General features: G+C 42.3%; 1 long non-coding RNA gene across 1 annotated transcript; it reads right to left on the bottom strand.

The window, feature by feature from the left end:
• Positions 1-19,542: 19,542 nt before the first annotated feature.
• Positions 19,543-20,449, bottom strand: LOC109199989 (uncharacterized). The gene is made up of 3 exons (XR_002060222.2): positions 20,172-20,449; positions 19,810-19,945; positions 19,543-19,610 (listed from the first exon to the last, which is right to left on the bottom strand). It is a non-coding gene; the product is annotated as an uncharacterized LOC109199989 (long non-coding RNA).
• Positions 20,450-22,293: the final 1,844 nt, after the last annotated feature.

Raw genomic sequence — 22,293 nt, 5'->3', positions numbered from 1 at the left:
CTTTTGTATTAGTTTTTTCCAGTTTAGGTTTATGTTCAGTTCTGCTCCACACCTTGGTTATTGTGCACTGTAAATAAAACCCACTTGCACCTCCGCCACTGTCTGCTTTTGGATCCTCCTTCCTCACCTCCACACGACTGCAGCCCCAGCCGTGACAAACCTGACATCCTTTAAAAATAGCTAAGAAATCACAAATACAACAATAAACTCAAAATCCTGGTTCACATGACCCATGACCGTGACAAACAGCTGGAGCCACATGTTGTATTTGGTACAGATTTGATGTCAGATGCATAAAACTGCTGCATAAAACTGCTCTTCCTGACACAAACACTGAGGCACTGGAACTTCTCCTGAGCATGAAAACATTGTGAAACTGACTTCTTTCTGAGTAAAGATGTCAGTAATGAATAAGTAATTAGTGTTTTTTTTAATAGTAATGTGCCATCTGTTAGCAAAAACAAACAAACATGTGGTGTACATCTGAACATGTAGTATAGAGAGTATCGGGGAAAAGCTGCCTGATGCTTCTTGTTTGACAGCAGGGGAAGGATCTCCCAATGTTTCTGATAGCTGATCTGATTTGTTGAAGCTCGTATCAACATGTGCTTTGGCTCCTTCGTCCACTCGCCTTTTCATCTCCTCCAGTTTCTGGACCTTCTCTGTGTCTCCTTTCTACTTCATCTTCTCAATCAGGAAGTCCAAGTGGACAATAGTGGATGCTGAATCAGCTTTCAGAGCAATCTGCTTGAGTCTGACAACATGTTGGTAGGACTCATCCAGGAACTGGGAATTCTCTGCTGTCAGCTGTTTCATTTCATTTTCAAGATTTTCTGAAAGACTCAATATTTTCTTAATTTCTATTTTATTTCCTGCCTGCTTTTGGGCTTCTTTCATGTTTCTGATTTCTCTCTGTTTCACTTCAGCCAGCTTGATTCTCTCTTTCAGGTTTTGGATGCAGGCTTTCAGTCTGATTCGTTCATTTAACACTTCAACTGTTGTCATCAGTTTTTGAGGATTAGATTTTCCCAAGAAGTCTGTCAACTGATTGATGTTTTCCTGTGTGACCTCCCATGAATGCTTTGAAGACGTATTTTCTTCTGTTCAGTCTTCATACTGTGAGTTATTAAACAGGAAGTGAACAGGCTCAGTCTTTTCATTTTTGGCACATTTAATTGCTGCAACTTCAAGAGCTTCAAGAACATTTTCAGATCTGCTTCCATCTGAGTGTGTGATCAGAGCTACAATGTTTTTCTCCATGTTTTTTCCAAACAATTCAATTCAATTCAATTCAATTTTATTTATATAGCGCCAAATCACAACAAAAGTCGCCTCAAGGCGCTTTATATTGTACAGTAGATAGCACAATAATAAATACAGAGAAAAACCCAACAATCATATGACCCCCTATGAGCAAGCACTTTGGCGACAGTGGGAAGGAAAAACTCCCTTTTAACAGGAAGAAACCTCCGGCAGAACCAGGCTCAGGGAGGGGCGGCCATCTGCTGCGACCGGTTGGGGTGAAAGAAGAAAAACAGGATAAAGACATGCTGTGGAAGAGAGACAGAGATTAATAACAGATATGATTCGATGCAGAGAGGTCTATTAACACATAGTGAGTGAGAAATGTGACTGGAAAGGAAAAACTCAATGCATCATGGGAATCCCCGGCAGCCTACGTCTATTGCAGCATAACTAAGGGAGGATTCAGGGTCACCTGGTCCAGCCCTAACTATATGCTTTAGCAAAAAGGAAAGTTTTAAGCCTAATCTTGAAAGTAGAGATAGTGTCTGTCTCCCGAATCCAAACTGGAAGTTGGTTCCACAGAAGAGGGGCCTGAAAACTGAAGGCTCTGCCTCCCATTCTACTTTTAAATACTCTAGGAACAACAAGTAAGCCTGCAGAGCGAGAGCGAAGTGCTCTAATGGGGTGATATGGTACTACAAGGTCATTAAGATAAGATGGGGCCTGATTATTTAAGACCTTGTATGTGAGGAGCAGGATTTTGAATTCAATTCTGGATTTAACAGGAAGCCAATGAAGGGAAGCCAAAACAGGAGAAATATGCTCTCTCTTTCTAGTCCCTGTCAGTACCCTTGCTGCAGCATTTTGGATCAGCTGAAGGCTTTTCAGCGAGTTTTTAGGACATCCTGATAATAGTGAATTACAGTAGTCCAGCCTGGAAGTAATAAATGCATGAACTAGTTTTTCAGCGTCACTCTGGGACAGGATATTTCTAATTTTAGAGATGTTGCGCAAATGGAAGAAAGCAGTCTTACATATTTGTTTAATATGTGCGTTGAAGGACATGTCCTGGTCAAAAATGACTCCAAGGTTCCTCACAGCATTACTGGAGGCCAAGGTAATGCCATCCAGAGTAAGAATCTGCTTAGATACCATATTTCTAAGATTTTCAGGGCCGAGTACAATAACCTCAGTTTTATCTGAATTAAGAAGCAGAAAGTTAGCGGCCATCCAGGTCTTTATGTCTTTAAGACATTCCTGCAGTTTAACTAATTGGTGTGTGTTACCTGGCTTCATGGATAGATAGAGCTGCGTGTCATCTGCATAGCAGTGAAAATTTATGCTATGTCTTCTAATGATGCTGCCTAAGGGAAGCATGTATAATGTAAACAGAATTGGTCCTAGCACCGAACCCTGTGGAACTCCATAATTGACCTTAGTGTGTGAAGAGGACTCTCCATTTACATGAACAAATTGGAGTCTATTAGATAGATATGATACAAACCACTGCAGTACAGTACCTGTAATACCTACAGCATGTTCTAATCGCTCTAATAGGATATTATGGTCAACAGTATCGAACGCAGCACTGAGGTCTAGCAGGACAAGCACAGAGATGAGTCCACTGTCAGAGGCCATAAGAAGATCATTTGTAACCTTCACTAAAGCTGTTTCTGTGCTGTGATGAGCTCTGAAACCTGACTGAAACTCTTCAAATAAACCATTTCTCTGCAGATGATCTGTTAGCTGTTTGACAACTACTCTTTCAAGGATTTTTGATATGAAAGGAAGGTTGGAGATTGGCCTATAATTAGCTAAGACAGCTGGGTCTAGAGATGGCTTTTTAAGTAAAGGTTTAACTACAGCCACCTTGAAGGCCTGTGGTACATAGCCGATTATTAGAGATAGGTTGATCATATTTAAGATTGAAGAATTAATTAATGGCAGGACTTCTTTGAGCAGTTTTGTAGGAATAGGGTCTAAAAGACACGTTGATGGTTTGGAGGAATTAATTATTAAAGTTAACTCAGAAAGATCAATTGGAGAAAAAGAGTTTAACTTAACATCGATGGTACTAAAAGTAGCTGTAGATAATATTACATCTGTGGGATGATTATTGGTAATTTTTTCTCTAATGATAAAAATTTTATTTGTGAAGAAGTTCATGAAGTCATTACTAGTTAACGTTAAAGGGATTGTTGGCTCAGTAGAGCTCTGACTTTTTGTCAGCCTGGCTACAGTGCTGAAGAGAAACCTGGGGTTGTTCTTATTTTCTTCAATCAGTGACGAATAGTAAGATGTTCTGGCTTTGCGGAGGGCTTTCTTATAAAGCAGCAAACTATTTCTCCAGGCTAAATGATGATCCTCTAAATTTGTGACACGCCATTTCCTCTCCAGCTTACGAGTTATCTGCTTTAGGCTACGTGTTTGAGAATTATACCACGGAGTCAGGTACTTCGGATTTGAGGCCTTAGTTTTCACAGGAGCTACAGTATCCAGAGTCGTACGTAGTGAGGAGGTAAAATTATTAACAAGATAATCGACCTCTGTTGGAGTAGCGTTCAGATAGCTGCTCTGCTCTATGTTGGTACAGGGCATTGAAGATGATAACAGTGGGTGGATTATATTCTTAAACTTAGTTACAGCACTTTCAGAAAGACATCTACTTTGATAAAGTCTACTCTCCACTGCTGTGTAATCAATTATTGTAAATGTAAATGTTATCAGGAAATGATCAGACAGCAGAGGGTTTTCAGGAAACACTGTTAAATGTTCAGTTTCTATGCCATATGTTAAAACAAGATCTAGAGTGTGATTAAAGTGGTGGGTGGGTTCTTTTACATTTTGAGAGAAGCCAATTGAGTCTAATAACAAATTAAATGCGAGGTTGAGGCTGTCATTTTTAGCATCTACATGGATGTTAAAATCACCCACAATAATTATTTTATCTGAGCTGAGCACTAAATCAGATAAAAAGTCTGAGAAATCAGAAAGAAACTCTGTGTAAGGCCCAGGTGGACGATAGATGATAACAAGTAAGACTGGTTTCTGAGTTTTACAGCTGGGGTGGACAAGGCTAAGCATCAGGCTTTCAAATGAATTAAAAGTCTGTCTTGGTCTTTCGTTAATTAATAGACTGGTGTGAAAAATTGCTGCCACACCGCCCCCTCGGCCTGTGCTTCGGGATTTCTGGTAGTTAGAATGACTCGGGGGTGTTGATTCATTTAAACTAACATACTCATCCTGCTGCAACCAGGTTTCTGTAAGGCAGAGTAAATCGATTTGTTGATCAATTATTAAGTCATGTACTAACAGAGACTTGGAGGAGAGAGACCTAATATTTAATAATCCACATTTCACTGTTTTACTCTTTGGTTCAGATGTGGATACTGTATTGTTCTTTCTTTGTGATTTTTTATGTTTAAGTTGTTTATTCCTGGGTTTTGGTTTGTTTTTTGTCTGTTTGGGAGCTGACACAGTCTCTATGGAGATGGGTTTTTGGGGGGGTAGCAGGAGGAGAGAAGCTGCAGAGAGGCGTGTAAGACTGCAACTCTGCTTCCTGGTCCCAACTCTGGATAGTCAAACAGAGACGTCACTGAATCAAAGACATACATCAGTCGGTCACTCAGTCGATTATCAGTCGCCTTCATGACCAAACCCACTGCACTAATTTCATGGACTCCATCATCTGATCGAAACAAGTCCAACAATCTGTGACTGATGATGTCATCTTTTTCAATTCCTCTGGTGTCTCCATATCCAGGAGTATCAATGATGGTCAGAGAGTAGGGCAGAGTTTCATCTTCAAAACCAAAGATCTCGTACACGATCACATCTGATGTCTGACTTTCTGTCTGACCTTTTGTCTGACCTTCTGTGTGATCTTTCTTCTTCTTCTTCTCCTCTACGATCTGAAACCAGACTCTATCCTCCCACTTCACTCCCATGGTGTAGTTGAGCAGAGCGTTGATCAGAGTAGATTTTCCTGCTCCTGTTTCTCCCACCAGTATGATGGTTCTGTTTGTCTTGTTTGGATGTTTTTCTCCAACAGTGATTCTTGTCAGAGTTCCAAACTTCTGTTTCTTTGGTCTCAGCTGGTAGACAGCAGGAGGTCCATCAGATCTCTGATCACTCTTGCAGATGATGCTCTCATATTTCCTTTAGATAAAACATAGATTATGTAAATACAAAATGATATAATTTGTGTAACTGAAGTAAGTGTTTTTCCCCTCTGTCACAATATTTCTGATGACTTTTCAGAGTTTATTGGCTTTGAATGTTTATTCTCAAGCTTGGAGAATGGTTTTTCACCTTTTCCCTCAAATCATCACTTAAAGTCACAGCTCATGCTGCTGTTTAGTCTAGTATTATTTTGTCTCAGTTTGCCTATGTATGAGCAGTTCTGTGGGCATTTTTATAGACTTTTTAGGAATCAAAATTTCTATTGATTTTTGTTTTTTCTTTAAAACAATAAGAATAGACTTAGCTAGTTTTGCTACGTAAATCTGTAGTTAATTATACTTTTAGAAAAGGGATTTGTCTGGTAACTTTTGGATCCTCCCATTAATTAAGGGATTAAGAGCACACTAGAGGGGTGTGGAGGAAATGTTTTTTTTTTTTGGTCAAATGTCAGCTCGGACAAAGGGAGGGGTTAAAATGATTTGTGTAATCATATTAAGTTAACTTTCATTTATGTTTAAGTTATAAAAGATTTTTTCAGAACGCACTTCCGACTGGATTCTTTGAAAATATATGGTATTTATTTCGTGGTAAAATATAAACCAAAAATCAACCCAACAATCCACCTGTTGCCACTCATAGCATTTCTTGGACTGTTTTTCTGTTTTGGAAACCAACAAATGAAATATAGAATTTTCTGACCGTAAAGGGGCAAAGGATTTTAATGCATTTGTTGTTATTCTTTATTTTTGTGATTTGTTTTTGGTTTGTTTATATTTTGGGGTTATTTACAAGTTTTATTTGTATGTTAATATTTTGCTTCATTTTGTTTTGTGTTATTGTTTTTCATGTTAAGTGTGGTGGCAGATTTTTTTTCTCATGAATTAATCACATATTTTAACCATATCACTTTAGTATAGTAAGAGCACTCCTGTCACCAGTTTGTATGTATGTGGAATGTGATCACAAGTGGGGCCCAAGAGGTGATGGTTGGTTGGAGCTTTTCTTAGAATGAACAGTTAAGAATCTGCTAATAATTGATCTGCTGTGGAATGTGGGCCAACATGTAAGAGTTTGTGGAATGTTCTTTGCCTGTGTGTCTGCGTATATAAGATGTAAGGGCGGTGGCCACAATTCAGAGATGGTCCTGCAACACGTTCTCACTCCCAACTCGTCAAATGTGTGACGCATGGTCAGGCTCCCTCTGCTTCACTTATCGACGCGCAGGGTAGCCCCCTGGCGTCGAGAATTGACGTGCAGGGTCCTCCTATTGAATACTATAGAGCTCCCTAATCGTTGTTTATTGACAACAAGAGATTGCCGTGGAAGAGCCTGTTGTCCGTATATTTATACATTTCCGAAATCACATTGTAGTGACGTGTACTGAACACAATATATTATATAATGTAAACAACTACCTGAGAAACAGCAGATACAGCAGCTAAATTAATTATAGGCCATTACTTTTGTATCGTTTATTGCATTTATGGAGGGAGAGGTGTATGCTGGGTAATGGCACAGCTAGCGACACGGTGACTTTATTCACCCGCTTCGGCTGTTATCAGTCCATACAATGGGCGTTATTAGCACAAATCAGTCCCATAGATGTGGGCCATCTCCACCTGCTAGATTGTTCAGAAGGTTGTTATCATCCATCCAGATGGAGGATCACTGACAGGAGCGTGGGAAGACTCCAGAATCCACTCTGGCTGGAATCCGGTGGATACAGCAGTGTTACAGGTAAGACCATTTAAACGGACAGCATTTATAAAATGACTATTAAAAGTCAGCGAGTGTCAATAATGTTAATGTGGTTATGTTAGTAATACACCAAGTGCTAATATAACAGCTTTAAGATGCATTTGTAGATATTATTACGTGTTTTACCGTCTTTATGGTGCTAGCTTAAAGTTACGGTGTAAACATTAGCTTATATTGTAGTAAAGCTGTTACTGTTTAAACGATGTTGGGACAGAAATATTAGCTTCTGTCATGACTGATGAAGTTACTAGTTAATAAAGTTTCCAGTAAAGTGATTAATCGTAGCCACAGATTGACAGTAAATATGCCGATTAGCTTCAATGCATCTGTAATAAATATGTGCAAGTTTCAGTGCTTCGTTTAAACTGTATGATACTTATACTGACCCAGGGTCAGTGTAAAATACAATCCTAGCTGTGTGAACAAAGCCTGGCTCCTTTAATCCTGCATGACAAACCTCAGGATGCAGGTTTTTATTACTCTTTCCTGCTGGCACACCTGTCACACCTGAGAGTCAGCTAGAAGCTTACAGTGACGTGGACATCATGCAAAGACTGCCAGACTCTGTAATACTGTAAATGATCAGTGACTCAGGTTAACACTAAACTTTAAACAGTACCTCTGTGTCTCTGTGTGTGCTGAACATCTGGAATCAGATTGAGTCAGGCTGCATCGGCTGAATCTGTTATTTGTAAATATCAATATTTTTTATTCAGGTGTGGGGATAATATGTAAGACTGCAGTGAAGTGATGTACCAGATTAATCCCTGGCCAAAGGTATCGTACTTAAATCAGACTACTGATCCAGCCACATCAGCCTTTTGTGAGGTCTGTTTAAAGTAGACTTAAAATGAACTGCAGGTTCCTGAGAGGTGGACTGTGAGCACAGAAACACATGTTCATACATACAGCTGCAGCAAACTTACATTAATTTTAAATAGATTTGTTACTCTGATGTCTGTCTCTCTGTTAGTCCTCTGACAGACTGGTACCTGTCCAGATGTGCTCTACCTGTGGCTACTGGGACAGGCTCTAATAGAAAGTTTCTATTGTTCTCATTTAAAGTATTTAAGTGCTTATGCATATGCTTAGTTGTGACACTGTTATAGACTGTTCAGTGAAAGTTTCTAAAACTAGATGAACTTACTTCAGCATCAGCAGTTTGAGAAAACAACTCCCTTTACAGGTGCTGATAAGGCCAAGGGCACAAAACAGCTTAACCATTGATCCGTCAGGTTTCATAGCGAGACGCGTGAAGTGTGGTATGATCAGTTTGTAACTTCCTCCCTCTTCCTTGGAATGCACAAAGGAGTAGGAGCACGACTTCTGTGGCAGAGCTGACATGACTGTGAACTGTGATGTTTGATGTGTGTTGGCTCTCCTGCGCGCAGTAATAAATAGCTTGATCACAGCTCTTTCTGTGTTGCAGATTTTATTTACAAACTTCCACGATACCCCCCACCCTCCCACTGTGAACCTGAATTGAATATTCAGAAGAAAATGAATGGATAGACTGACATTTGTTTAAATACTTCTAGAAATCTGAGCTGTTGGTGTGGTAATAATATTAGAGCTGGCAATCTTTCCTACTGAATCTCTACTGTGAGTCATGTTACCTGAGATTAATTCTATGTTTACCTGACAGCCTGGACAAATGTGCTGTGTGAAGGATGTAAATCAAGTAAGGTAAGTCAGTTTGTAGAGATCCCTCCCATCTTGACTTTTATGTGCTAGATTTCTTATCTGAAACAGTAATATTTCACCAACTGCTGCTTATACCACAGGTTAATACACACTACTGATCCCTGATGGGAGAATCATCACCTCTGCCAACAAAGAAGCCTGGTGGATATTTGTTTGCAGTCTGATGATGGGACATCATGCTCTGCATCTTCAAAGTTTGCCTCCTCATTATTATTCATACCCAGTAATGTGAATTATGCTTATATCTACTATAACTGAACCAACCTGGTGCTCTTCATTTATGGAGGGCTGTTGAGTCTGAATGTTGGATGTTGTGTATCTCGTGTTCTCTGGGCTTTGTTGTCCTCAGTCTGTTTGCAGGATCAGAAAACAAAACCAGGAGACCTGTACATGTTTCTTCTCCATGATGTTTCTTCAAATGTTTCTTCTGGATGATGATTTTTATCTTATTGTATATTTTATTCTATTTTATTGTACTGTATATAGTATTTAATTTTATTCTATTCTGTACAGTTGTGTACTGTATTTATTCTTATTTTATTTTATTCCAAATTTTGCTTCATAACTTTTGCACTGTCCACTTCCTGCTGTGACAAAACAAATTTCCCACGTGTGGGACTAATAAAGGTTATCTTATCTTATCTTATCTTAAGACCATGACACGGGATGCCACCTTTGGTCTTGTGATGAAGCAAAGCTCAGGAAGAAGTGTGATTAAATGGTACCCACATGTGTGCTGCTGAGAAGGATGTACAGGGGCACCTGCAGCCAAATCCAAGCCTCCTCAGGTTAGTTGTAGTTGCAGAATGCTATAGGACTGAGACAGCTGAGGCATCAAATGTTTGATTAAAGCGATGAAAAAGAGAAGTTTCTTCCCTGTAATTATCACTTTTGTTACGACCCGTCTAGGGCCAGGCAATAACATGAACGAGGCGCTCGCTTCCCCCCCCAAGACCCAAGCAGCCACAGGAAACAAATCCGTTCGTTATATTGTGATTTATTTACAAAGTGGAAAAAAAAAGAAAAGGAACAATCAGAACGGGAGTGTCAACACTTCAGGGTGAGCCAAGGCCAAAAATAATAAACAAAACGAATCTACACAAATCCCGCACCCCTGACCTTACCAAAACAAAGTCAAAAATAAAGACAGAGTCTGACCTCCTTAACCAATTCAAAACAGGAGAAAAACGGGTGATCAAAAGAAACGGCAGCTCACCCCTACCCACTCCACTTCACTTCCACAACTTTCAGGCCACACTGCAGCCAGCGGCTGCCACAGGTACACTGCTGGGTAATGGGGAGAAAACGCGAGGACCTCTCCCGCCGTAGCACTCCAGCCTCCTTTTAATGGGCGGGGCCTCCAGCTGGAACCAGTCACGTCAGGGCGGTGGGCGGTGTATCCACGCACCAATCGGAGCAGAGCCCTGGCACAGCTGAATTAACATAAACAGATATTACCTGCCCAGAACAAACACATGAAAATTACAAGATCGTAACACCCCCTTCCATAAGACTTAAACAACCCTCCTATTGTTTAATTTCCAAAACTAAGAGACAGCTCTCGACAGGGCATCAGCGATAACATTTTCCGTCCCTTTCTTATGTTTGATTTGCAGATTAAAATCTTGCAAAAGAAGGGACCAACGCATAAGTCTCTGATTTGAGTTTTGCATCTGGGAGAGAAACACCAATGGGTTGTGGTCAGTGAATACTTGAACAGGTATAGAGCTGGATCCAATATACACCTCAAAATGCTGCAGGGCTAACAACAAAGCAAGGGCTTCCTTTTCAATAGTGCTGTAGTTCATCTGATGTTTGTTGAACTTTTTGGAAAAATAGCAAATTGGGCGATCCACGCCGTGACGGTCTTCCTGCATAAGGACAGCTCCTGCGCCAGACGCACTAGCATCAACCTCGAGCTTGAAAGGGCACGTGAAATTAGGTGCCGTAAGAACAGGGGAACTGCACAGCAATGCTTTCGCAGACTCGAAAGCAGTCTGACAAACAGGCGTCCACACAAAAGGCTTCACCGGGCTGATCAAATCGGTGAGAGGAACAACAACAGTAGCGAAGTTCTTACAAAAACCTCTGTAATAACCACACATTCCTAGAAATCGGCGCAGCGCCCTTCTCGTTTGTGGGACCGGAAACTCGATAATGGCCTGTATTTTTGCAGTCACCGGCCGTACCTGTCCCTGACCCACCTGTTTCCCCAGGTATGTGATGGTGGCTCTGCCAAATTCACATTTGGCCAGGTTTAGAGTAAGCGAGGCTTTCTGAAAACGGCTGAAAACGAGAGAGAGAGTTTGTAAGTGGTCAGACCAGGTGGATGAGTAAATGACAACATCATCTAAGTAGGCATCGCAGTTATTCACACCCATCAGTACTTTGGCCATAAGGCGCTGGAACGTAGCGGGTGCATTACGCAACCCAAACGGCATAACCGTATACTGGAGAAAATGATCTGGCGTGACAAAAGCAGATATTTCAGATGCTTTGGGGGTTAAAGGTACTTGCCAGTAACCTTTTAACAGATCAAGTTTGGTTACAAAAGATGCTGATCCCACTCTATCAATACAATCCTCCATTCTAGGAAGAGGAAATGAATCAGGTTTGGTAACAGCGTTAACTTTCCTGTAATCATTACAAAACCGAGGAGTATTGTCAGATTTTGGTACCAGCACACACGGCGAGCTCCACGCGCTGGCGCTCGGAATGGCTAAACCGTGTTCTAAGAGATAATCAACCTCCTTCTGCATTATCGCTCTTTTCACTGGGTTTACTCGATAGGCATGCTGCTTAATCGGTTTATGTCCTTCCACGTCAATGTCGTGGCACAGGACTGCAGTTTGACGAGGATGATCAGAAAAAAGTGATAAATTATTCTCTATCAGATCAGTGACGTCAGCTCGAGCGGGCTCAGACAGGTCGGCTAAATATGTGTCTAAATCATTTAAGATCTCCGAATTTTTCAACCGACCGCTACCCAGCGCTTCACTTTTCTCGAGCAGTCCGTCATCAGAGGGTTCATAAGGAGAAACAACACTAGCGGTGCACACTGGGGATGGCTCACTCAAAGGGCTCCTTGAGTGATACGATTTCAACATATTAATATGACAAACCCTGGACTTTCTCCGGCGGTCTGGGGTCTGGATCACATAGTTGTTGTCACTGAGTTTCTGTTCCACCACATATGGGCCAGCGAACTGGGCTTGCAAACTGGACCCTACCACAGGCAGCAACACCAACACTTTCTCGCCTGGCTGGAAACTTCTGCAAACAGCCTTTTTATCATAACGAGCTTTCATCTTAGCCTGCGTATGTGTCAGATTTTCCCGAGCTAACTGGCATGCAAGGTGGAGTTTTTCCCGAAGTCCGCTAACATAATCAAGGACATTATGCTGGGTTTCAGAAGTTTCTGACAACCACTTCTCCTTCAGAAGCCGGAGGGGACCGCGGACCACATGTCCAAACACCAGATCCGTAGGACTGAATCCCAAGGATTCCTGAGTGGCCTCCCTGACGGCAAACAACAATAACGGCAGACCCTCATCCCATTCTCTACCAGACTCTGCGCAGAACTTGCGCAGCATAGCTTTGAGGGTTTGATGGAATCTCTCCAGAGCACCCTGGCTTTCCGGGTGGTATGGACTGGATTTTACATGTTTTATTTGCAACTCATCCACGACCTGTGCAAACACTTTCGAAGTAAAATTCGTTCCTTGGTCTGTTTGAATAACCTTTGGAAGCCCGAAAGTAGAGAAAAACTTAATTAGTGCTTTTATTACCGGTTTTGCTTTCAGCGTGCGTAGTGGAATTGCCTCCGGGAACCTTGATGCTGAACACATTATGGTAAGTATGTATTGGTGTCCGGATTTTGATTTTGGCAGGGGGCCCACACAATCCAGTATTACTTTTTCAAATGGCTCACCTATTACTGGAATAGGATGTAACGGAGCAGGTGGGATTGGTCTGTTAGGTTTCCCCGCCATCTGACATGTGGTACAGGAACGACAATATGCCACCACATCAGCTTTCAGCCCCGGCCAAAAGAAGTTACGCAACACCCGATGATAAGTTTTGTTCACCCCGAGGTGTCCAGCCATGCTGGCATCATGCGCTAAGCTAAGCACCTGCCCTCGATGTGGCTTCGGCACCACCACCTGCGTAGCACCACGCAAACCACTCTGGTCAGGGGACCACCTCCTCATAAGAACTCCATCTTGTACAAAAAAAGAAGTGGGGGATTTACCTTCTGCACTCGCGGCTGCGGACATAAAACAGGGAGCCAGTGACGAGTCATTCTGCTGAGCAGTTATCAGTGCATCCCTATTTAACTTTTCACCCAGCTCTGGCATCAGTTTTGTCACATCATTGCCGCTTTCTACTCTGCCACTCTCACAGCTGGGAGACTTTCTTTCATCTAGCTTCGCCATAAATGTGTCAGCGACATCCATAACGTCGTCAAATTTTCGCGATTGCGCACGAGTAATAGCACAAACAGGAAACACACTTGATATAGGGGTGGCAGCATCAGTAACAGAAGCAACAGGCGTTTCCACCACTTCAGGCGGGGGAAAAACTGTCCCACCAGCCAAGTCATTTCCCAGAATAAATGAAACCCCTTTGATAGGCAACTGGGAACTCACGGCAACTTTAACATGCCCCGTTATTACGGGCGAATGCAAATGCACCTTGTGTAGCGGCGCCCGAAGAACGCTCATCTTAATTCCCCAGACTAACACATCTGAATCACAAGCAGTTTTCTCTGACAATGGCAGTACACTGTCCAAAATAAATGACTGATGCGCACCTGTGTCCCGAAGAATAGTAACAGGTACCTTATCCTTCTCTTCTCCCGTCACAGAAACAAAGCCTTTGGTGATAAATGGTTTAAAACGCGGCTCTATTTCAGCATCCGTATGGTGCAAATCACGGGTGGAACGCATTTCGGGCGAAGGCACAACTTTAATAAGACCTACGCCAGCTGGATTTTTAGAGCCTTTGCGCTGCTCTTTCCTCCGGAGCGCGGGACAGACAGCGATCAGATGTCCGGGGTCGCGACAATAAAAACAGTCGCGATTTCCACCATCCTCCTGTCTATCCTTCCGTCCTACCTTTGGTGACTTATTTTTTCTCTCCTGTCCCACCCTGATATTATGTGCGACAGCGGCTGAAAATATAGTTTTGTGAGTGAGAGTAAACTCATCAGCCATCACTGCAGCTTTGGCAAGTGACGTCACCTTCTGCTCATTCAGATAAATGACTACTTGGTCCGGCAAACATTTTTTAAATTCCTCTAACAAGAGAAGTTCCTTCAGCCCCTCAAGATCCTTCACTTTACTGGCCTGCAACCATCTTTCAAACAAGCGACTCTTTTCACGGGCAAACTCCACAAACGTCTGATTGGCAGTTTTTTCACACTTCCTAAATTTTTGACGGTAGGCTTCTGGGACAAGCTCATATGCCTGCAACACAGTCTTCTTCATGATGTCATAATCAAGGCTATCTTCAATTGATAAACTGGTACACACCTCCTGGGCTTTGCCGACCAGTTTACATTGCAACAATAGTGGCCAAAACTCCTTCGGCCAGCTTAACGCGGCTGCTATACGCTCAAAACCGTTAAAATAGGAGTCCACTTCGGCTTCACGGAACGGGGGAACCAGTTTAACGTGCTTAGTGATGTCAAAACCAGATGAGACAGTGGTGGAAGTACTAGGATGACTAGAGGCGGAGGGCTTTCGCTCCAGCTCCAAAGCTCTGACACGGAGGTGCATTGCCTGTACCTCAAGCTCTTTAGCACGGGTTTCCACCTCCCTTATACGGAGGGTCAAACGGAGATCCTCCGTAGACCGCCCCGCCAGGGGTTCCCCGGCCGTACCAGACTCAGGCGCTTCAGACACCGCCTCAGCCGCATCAGAGTCCACCTCAGCTGCATCAGACTCCACCCCAGCCGGGAGCACGTTAACAGACCCTTTGGCATCCGGCTCCGGCCCAGTCTCTGGAGCCACCTTCACACCCCTGCCGCCAGGCCGCTCTACAGCTGCCTTCGGGGCAGAAAGGATACCTCGCTCCACCAGCCCTGCACACAAAGCGTCCTTAACCTCCGCTTTACGGGCACCATAGGACACTTGAACATCATAAAAACTAGCAATAATCAGCAAATCCGCTTTCTTGCACCCCACTATTTTGTCCCATGAAGGCGAAGTAACAAAATCATCCAAAGAAAACTCCATAATCACACACACACCTACCACCCCCACAACAAGAAAACTGCCAAACAGACCAAACCACACGAGAACAACCACAGAACAAGGCAGAGGACGAGCCCCCAATTCATGTTACGACCCGTCTAGGGCCAGGCAATAACATGAACGAGGCGCTCGCTTCCCACCCCAAGACCCAAGCAGCCACAGGAAACAAATCCGTTCGTTATATTGTGATTTATTTACAAAGTGGAAAAAAAAAGAAAAGGAACAATCAGAACGGGAGTGTCAACACTTCAGGGTGAGCCAAGGCCAAAAATAATAAACAAAACGAATCTACACAAATCCCGCACCCCTGACCTTACCAAAACAAAGTCAAAAATAAAGACAGAGTCTGACCTCCTTAACCAATTCAAAACAGGAGAAAAACGGGTGATCAAAAGAAACGGCAGCTCACCCCTACCCACTCCACTTCACTTCCACAACTTTCAGGCCACACTGCAGCCAGCGGCTGCCACAGGTACACTGCTGGGTAATGGGGAGAAAACGCGGACCTCTCCCGCCGTAGCACTCCAGCCTCCTTTTAATGGGCGGGGCCTCCAGCTGGAACCAGTCACGTCAGGGCGGTGGGCGGTGTATCCACGCACCAATCGGAGCAGAGCCCTGGCACAGCTGAATTAACATAAACAGATATTACCTGCCCAGAACAAACACATGAAAATTACAAGATCGTAACACCCCCTTCCATAAGACTTAAACAACCCTCCTATTGTTTAATTTCCAAAACTAAGAGACAGCTCTCGACAGGGCATCAGCGATAACATTTTCCGTCCCTTTCTTATGTTTGATTTGCAGATTAAAATCTTGCAAAAGAAGGGACCAACGCATAAGTCTCTGATTTGAGTTTTGCATCTGGGAGAGAAACACCAATGGGTTGTGGTCAGTGAATACTTGAACAGGTATAGAGCTGGATCCAATATACACCTCAAAATGCTGCAGGGCTAACAACAAAGCAAGGGCTTCCTTTTCAATAGTGCTGTAGTTCATCTGATGTTTGTTGAACTTTTTGGAAAAATAGCAAATTGGGCGATCCACGCCGTGACGGTCTTCCTGCATAAGGACAGCTCCTGCGCCAGACGCACTAGCATCAACCTCGAGCTTGAAAGGGCACGTGAAATTAGGTGCCGTAAGAACAGGGGAACTGCACAGCAATGCTTTCGCAGACTCGAAAGCAGTCTGACAAACAGGCGTCCACACAAAAGGCTTCACCGGGCTGATCAAATCGGTGAGAGGAACAACAACAGTAGCGAAGTTCTTACAAAAACCTCTGTAATAACCACACATTCCTAGAAATCGGCGCAGCGCCCTTCTCGTTTGTGGGACCGGAAACTCGATAATGGCCTGTATTTTTGCAGTCACCGGCCGTACCTGTCCCTGACCCACCTGTTTCCCCAGGTATGTGATGGTGGCTCTGCCAAATTCACATTTGGCCAGGTTTAGAGTAAGCGAGGCTTTCTGAAAACGGCTGAAAACGAGAGAGAGAGTTTGTAAGTGGTCAGACCAGGTGGATGAGTAAATGACAACATCATCTAAGTAGGCATCGCAGTTATTCACACCCATCAGTACTTTGGCCATAAGGCGCTGGAACGTAGCGGGTGCATTACGCAACCCAAACGGCATAACCGTATACTGGAGAAAATGATCTGGCGTGACAAAAGCAGATATTTCAGATGCTTTGGGGGTTAAAGGTACTTGCCAGTAACCTTTTAACAGATCAAGTTTGGTTACAAAAGATGCTGATCCCACTCTATCAATACAATCCTCCATTCTAGGAAGAGGAAATGAATCAGGTTTGGTAACAGCGTTAACTTTCCTGTAATCATTACAAAACCGAGGAGTATTGTCAGATTTTGGTACCAGCACACACGGCGAGCTCCACGCGCTGGCGCTCGGAATGGCTAAACCGTGTTCTAAGAGATAATCAACCTCCTTCTGCATTATCGCTCTTTTCACTGGGTTTACTCGATAGGCATGCTGCTTAATCGGTTTATGTCCTTCCACGTCAATGTCGTGGCACAGGACTGCAGTTTGACGAGGATGATCAGAAAAAAGTGATAAATTATTCTCTATCAGATCAGTGACGTCAGCTCGAGCGGGCTCAGACAGGTCGGCTAAATATGTGTCTAAATCATTTAAGATCTCCGAATTTTTCAACCGACCGCTACCCAGCGCTTCACTTTTCTCGAGCAGTCCGTCATCAGAGGGTTCATAAGGAGAAACAACACTAGCGGTGCACACTGGGGATGGCTCACTCAAAGGGCTCCTTGAGTGATACGATTTCAACATATTAATATGACAAACCCTGGACTTTCTCCGGCGGTCTGGGGTCTGGATCACATAGTTGTTGTCACTGAGTTTCTGTTCCACCACATATGGGCCAGCGAACTGGGCTTGCAAACTGGACCCTACCACAGGCAGCAACACCAACACTTTCTCGCCTGGCTGGAAACTTCTGCAAACAGCCTTTTTATCATAACGAGCTTTCATCTTAGCCTGCGTATGTGTCAGATTTTCCCGAGCTAACTGGCATGCAAGGTGGAGTTTTTCCCGAAGTCCGCTAACATAATCAAGGACATTATGCTGGGTTTCAGAAGTTTCTGACAACCACTTCTCCTTCAGAAGCCGGAGGGGACCGCGGACCACATGTCCAAACACCAGATCCGTAGGACTGAATCCCAAGGATTCCTGAGTGGCCTCCCTGACGGCAAACAACAATAACGGCAGACCCTCATCCCATTCTCTACCAGACTCTGCGCAGAACTTGCGCAGCATAGCTTTGAGGGTTTGATGGAATCTCTCCAGAGCACCCTGGCTTTCCGGGTGGTATGGACTCGATTTTACATGTTTTATTTGCAACTCATCCACGACCTGTGCAAACACTTTCGAAGTAAAATTCGTTCCTTGGTCTGTTTGAATAACCTTTGGAAGCCCGAAAGTAGAGAAAAACTTAATTAGTGCTTTTATTACCGGTTTTGCTTTCAGCGTGCGTAGTGGAATTGCCTCCAATATTTAATTTCTTTCAGTTGCTAAATGAAAAAATGTCATAAAAAATGTTTATGTTAAATGAAAAAAAATATATATATATTCTTATAATTTAGCAAACTATCCATCCATTTGCTTCCGCTTATCCTTTTCAGGGTTGCGGGGGGTGCTGGAGCCTATCCCAGCTGTCATTGGGCGAGAGGCGGGGTATACCCTGGACAGGTCGCCAGTCTGTCGCAGGAACAGACAACCATTCACACTCACATTCACTCGCACATTCACACCTAGTGGCAATTTGGATTATCCAATTAACCTATCCCCACAAGTTGCATGTCTTTAGACGGTGGGAGGAAGCCGGAGTACCCGTCCCCTCTGAGAGCTGCAAAGCAACAGAATAAAAGGAAAAGCAAAATTGTCAGTAATGTTGCCTGTAAAAATCAGTTAAACAGTTCCCACTATTAATCTTAGAAAAATAGGTAATTACCAGTACTGTCAAGAGCCAAGTTCTTGCAGTTTTCTTTCCCCTCAAACATGGCTGACCTGGCAATGGTGTCCATCAATAGTCTCAAGAATTCCCTCCTTGGCCCGCCTAAATCAACCCCTTGCTCATTTTTCCCCATATCATCTGAGAATTTCACACAGATCATCAAGTTGGGATCATAAGATAGCCTTTGAAAACCACGCAAGGCTCCCTCCCACACAGCAGAGCGATTTATATTAAATTTGCACTGCTGTTTTGTGCTAATTTTGCTTGATAGTTCCAGCAGTATCTCTTGAACAGGGACTTTTTCTGCACTAAAAAAAGAAAATAAAACAGAAAATAAAATATATCAGCCATGTAGTCATGTTACAGAATTTGAGAATATGCGTCACACTGATCATAGAGATTTAAAGCTTAAAAGTTTTATATTGATTTGACAATTCTGGAAAGCTATAATCATGTCTCAAACTCAAATTCTGTATGTTTGTTACTCACATCTGATTCTCCAAGCTCGCAATTATAGCTTGATTTAAATCCTCATCATCTGAAGAATCGCCAGAAAGCGATGCCATGAGAGTTAAATATGAAGAATAATCTTCATCATTAACACTCATGGCAGGGATGTCTTCACTTCTTGCATTGAAATCTCTGCTGTGACTGCTTGTGCTGGGTTTGTCATCACTTCTTGCCATGTAGCCTTCATCCCAAATGCTGTTCCCATCACTTCCTTGCTTTGCTCGTCGCCTTTTACCAACACTCCTTCCAATACAGTTGGTCCCAGTATCATCTTCTTCATCACTGCTAGTGCCAGGGTTATCACCTTTAACATGACTTCTTAACCTTGTAGTGACTTGGCTGCTCATGTCTTGTTGGAATTTTGAACTATCAACTTCAAAACAATCATTGTCACTGTCCGTATCAGTTGCACAACTGCTTAATGCTGATTTGGAGCTGATGTAAGAAGGATCTTTGTCTTCATCTGATTCACTCTTCAACAGAGAAAGACCAAAAACATATATCAAAAGCAAGTAATTATAGCTTATCTTAAAAAGATTAAAATAAGAAATATCCATATTGATTGCTCCCAAACACTTGTTTTAAATAAATATATTCTATTTTGCTAGAAGCCCAATTGTTGACATGTTTTTTCCCAAATCATGATTACTTTTCATTCTTTTAGGAACTTACTAAAAGTGTCCTTGATGGCCTTACATAGAGGGCTTTGGTTTTAAAAACCTTTAGGATCAGCATCCCATTCAGCTCCTGACCATCTTGGAGCTTTGGAGACACCAGCTTATTGCCACAAGCCATTAGAAACTCGAGGCTATAAAAAATAAATAGGGACAACAGCAATTGCTAATTAGTTAAATATTTTATTATATACTGTTCTGTTTCTGTGTATGCTTTTATGACTTTTAAATTCTACTGGTATAGTCCATATGTTTTTATAATGATGAATAATATTTTAAACTTCTTTACTTTGGTATATTATCTTTAAGTACAAGTCATTACATGAATACACACAGTAACAATAAACAATAGTATTTTACCTGACATCCTCTGGAATGCGTTCACCAAAGCTTTCCTTGATGTGTTTCACGACAGTTTGGTTGTCCCAGGTCTTCTGGAATTCAAAAGCACTGAGGATGTGCCCATGTTTGTGTAACCATAATTTTGAACCTTGTTTGCACACTACTCCCTATGATGGAGCTGGAAGTAGTATAACATCTTTGTTGAAATGGTCATGCTGCTGGGCCATAGCTCTGAAATATAAATATAACTATTAGATACCATAAACAACAGCAAGTGATAACTAATAATACTGAGATGCAGACAGCAGAACACTATCCAAACCCCTACACAGAATGCTTTCATAGACAAAATTGTTGTAGTTAGGCAAACATAAGGGTTAATTTTATATACTGTATTGTATTGTATTCTATATAATTATAGTATCTGCTTTGGTAGGGTGATAATGAGTGGCAGTCTGTTATTAAATTTAATTAATTAATTCATATTAATTATATACATTAAATTAAAATACTGGAAACTTTGCCATTATAGGAATATGTTACACTAAGGTATTGCAGTACATAGGAGCCAGACTTACAAACGCTTTGCGACAGCGCGTAAAAAAAAGAACGAAATAAAATACTGTTGGTATTTTAAAAGACAACGCAGTGACAATATTGCGTGCAAGACACGGTAACTTTTGCGGGAATTTTTTGCAACTGATCCTGTGACATATGCATTTCTGGAAGTTCGTTTCTTAATGTACAAAATATGGAATGGTAGATGGGGTAAAGCGAGTCTGCAAACCGATTTACTAAGGCTTGATACAAAATGAACTCAGTGGTTTAGAAAATAGCGCACCCGTAAAGCTAACTACACCTATGAGCTGTGCTATTTTTCCCCATTTAGTAAATCTGGCCCTCAGTATATTCTTAAATATCAGACTATTACATATGGCCCTATTTCAGGCAAGTGAATACAAACTCATTAAACTTTGTAACTACCTTTTTCTCCTGGTGCCTGATGTCCAGCTGCCGAAGCATTGCCGAGTTTGATAACGTGGTGCAGGTGCACATTCTCTCCTGACTGAAGATGTCGCTGGCATGGGCAAGCTGCTACGTTGACGTGAGGGAAAGAGGGATGTTAAGTGACTATCCAGTCCGTCCACACTGGTACTTGCAACAGGTTGCTGCCCCACGACTGTCGCATTTGACAAAGTTCTGATGGTCTCTGCTGAGGCTAATATAGTGTTGAGTAATGCGGCTGCTTCACTTAGGCTAGTAGCAGGTTGCTGAGTAGACATCTATGTAGTGGTTTGAAGTGTACCACTTTTTCCTTCACTTTCCTGGTCTGGACACAACTTCCTGTTCATCTGAAACTCCTTCCTGTTCTACTGAAACGCCTTCCTGTTTAACTGAAATGCCTTCCTGTTCAACTGAAACGCCTTCCTGTTTAACTGAAATGCCTTCCTGTTCAACTGAAATGCCTTCCTGTTTAACTGAAATGCCTTCCTGTTCAACTGAAACGCCTTCCTGTTCAACTGAAATACCTTGGTTTTTCAGTAGTGTGTGTGAGAGCGTTTCAGTAGTGTGTGTGAGAGCTAAAATTTCACTAGTGTGTGTGAGAGCGTTTCAGTAGTGTGTGTGAGAGCGTTTCAGTTGTGTGTGTGAGAGCGTTTCAGTAATAATGTCCCTTACGGCACCTCATACCCTGAGTACTTTCTCCCACACTGAAAACACTGGAATGATAAAATGATTTGAACATTACCTAATAAGACTGATTAAGGACAGACAGTTAGTTATTTTAAACTTTTCTAGCAGTCCCTCACAAACAGGGAACAGTCTGTCTACAGGGAGTGCAGAATTATTAGGCAAGTTGTATTTTTGAGGAATAATTTTATTATTGAACAACAACCATGTTCTCAATGAACCCAAAAAACTCATTAATATCAAAGCTGAATGTTTTTGGAAGTAATTTTTAGTTTGTTTTTAGTTTTAGCTATTTTAGGGGGATATCTGTGTGTGCAGGTGACTATTACTGTGCATAATTATTAGGCAACTTAACAAAAAACAAATATATACCCATTTCAATTATTTATTTTTACCAGTGAAACCAATATAACATCTCCACATTCACAAATATACATTTCTGACATTCAAA

This window comes from Oreochromis niloticus, unplaced genomic scaffold (genome assembly GCF_001858045.2).
Source record: "Oreochromis niloticus isolate F11D_XX unplaced genomic scaffold, O_niloticus_UMD_NMBU tig00001025_pilon, whole genome shotgun sequence".
NCBI classification, from domain to species: Eukaryota; Metazoa; Chordata; class Actinopteri; order Cichliformes; family Cichlidae; genus Oreochromis; species Oreochromis niloticus.
Note: the sequence above shows the minus strand (reverse complement) of the source record. Positions and strands in the feature narration are given on the sequence as shown.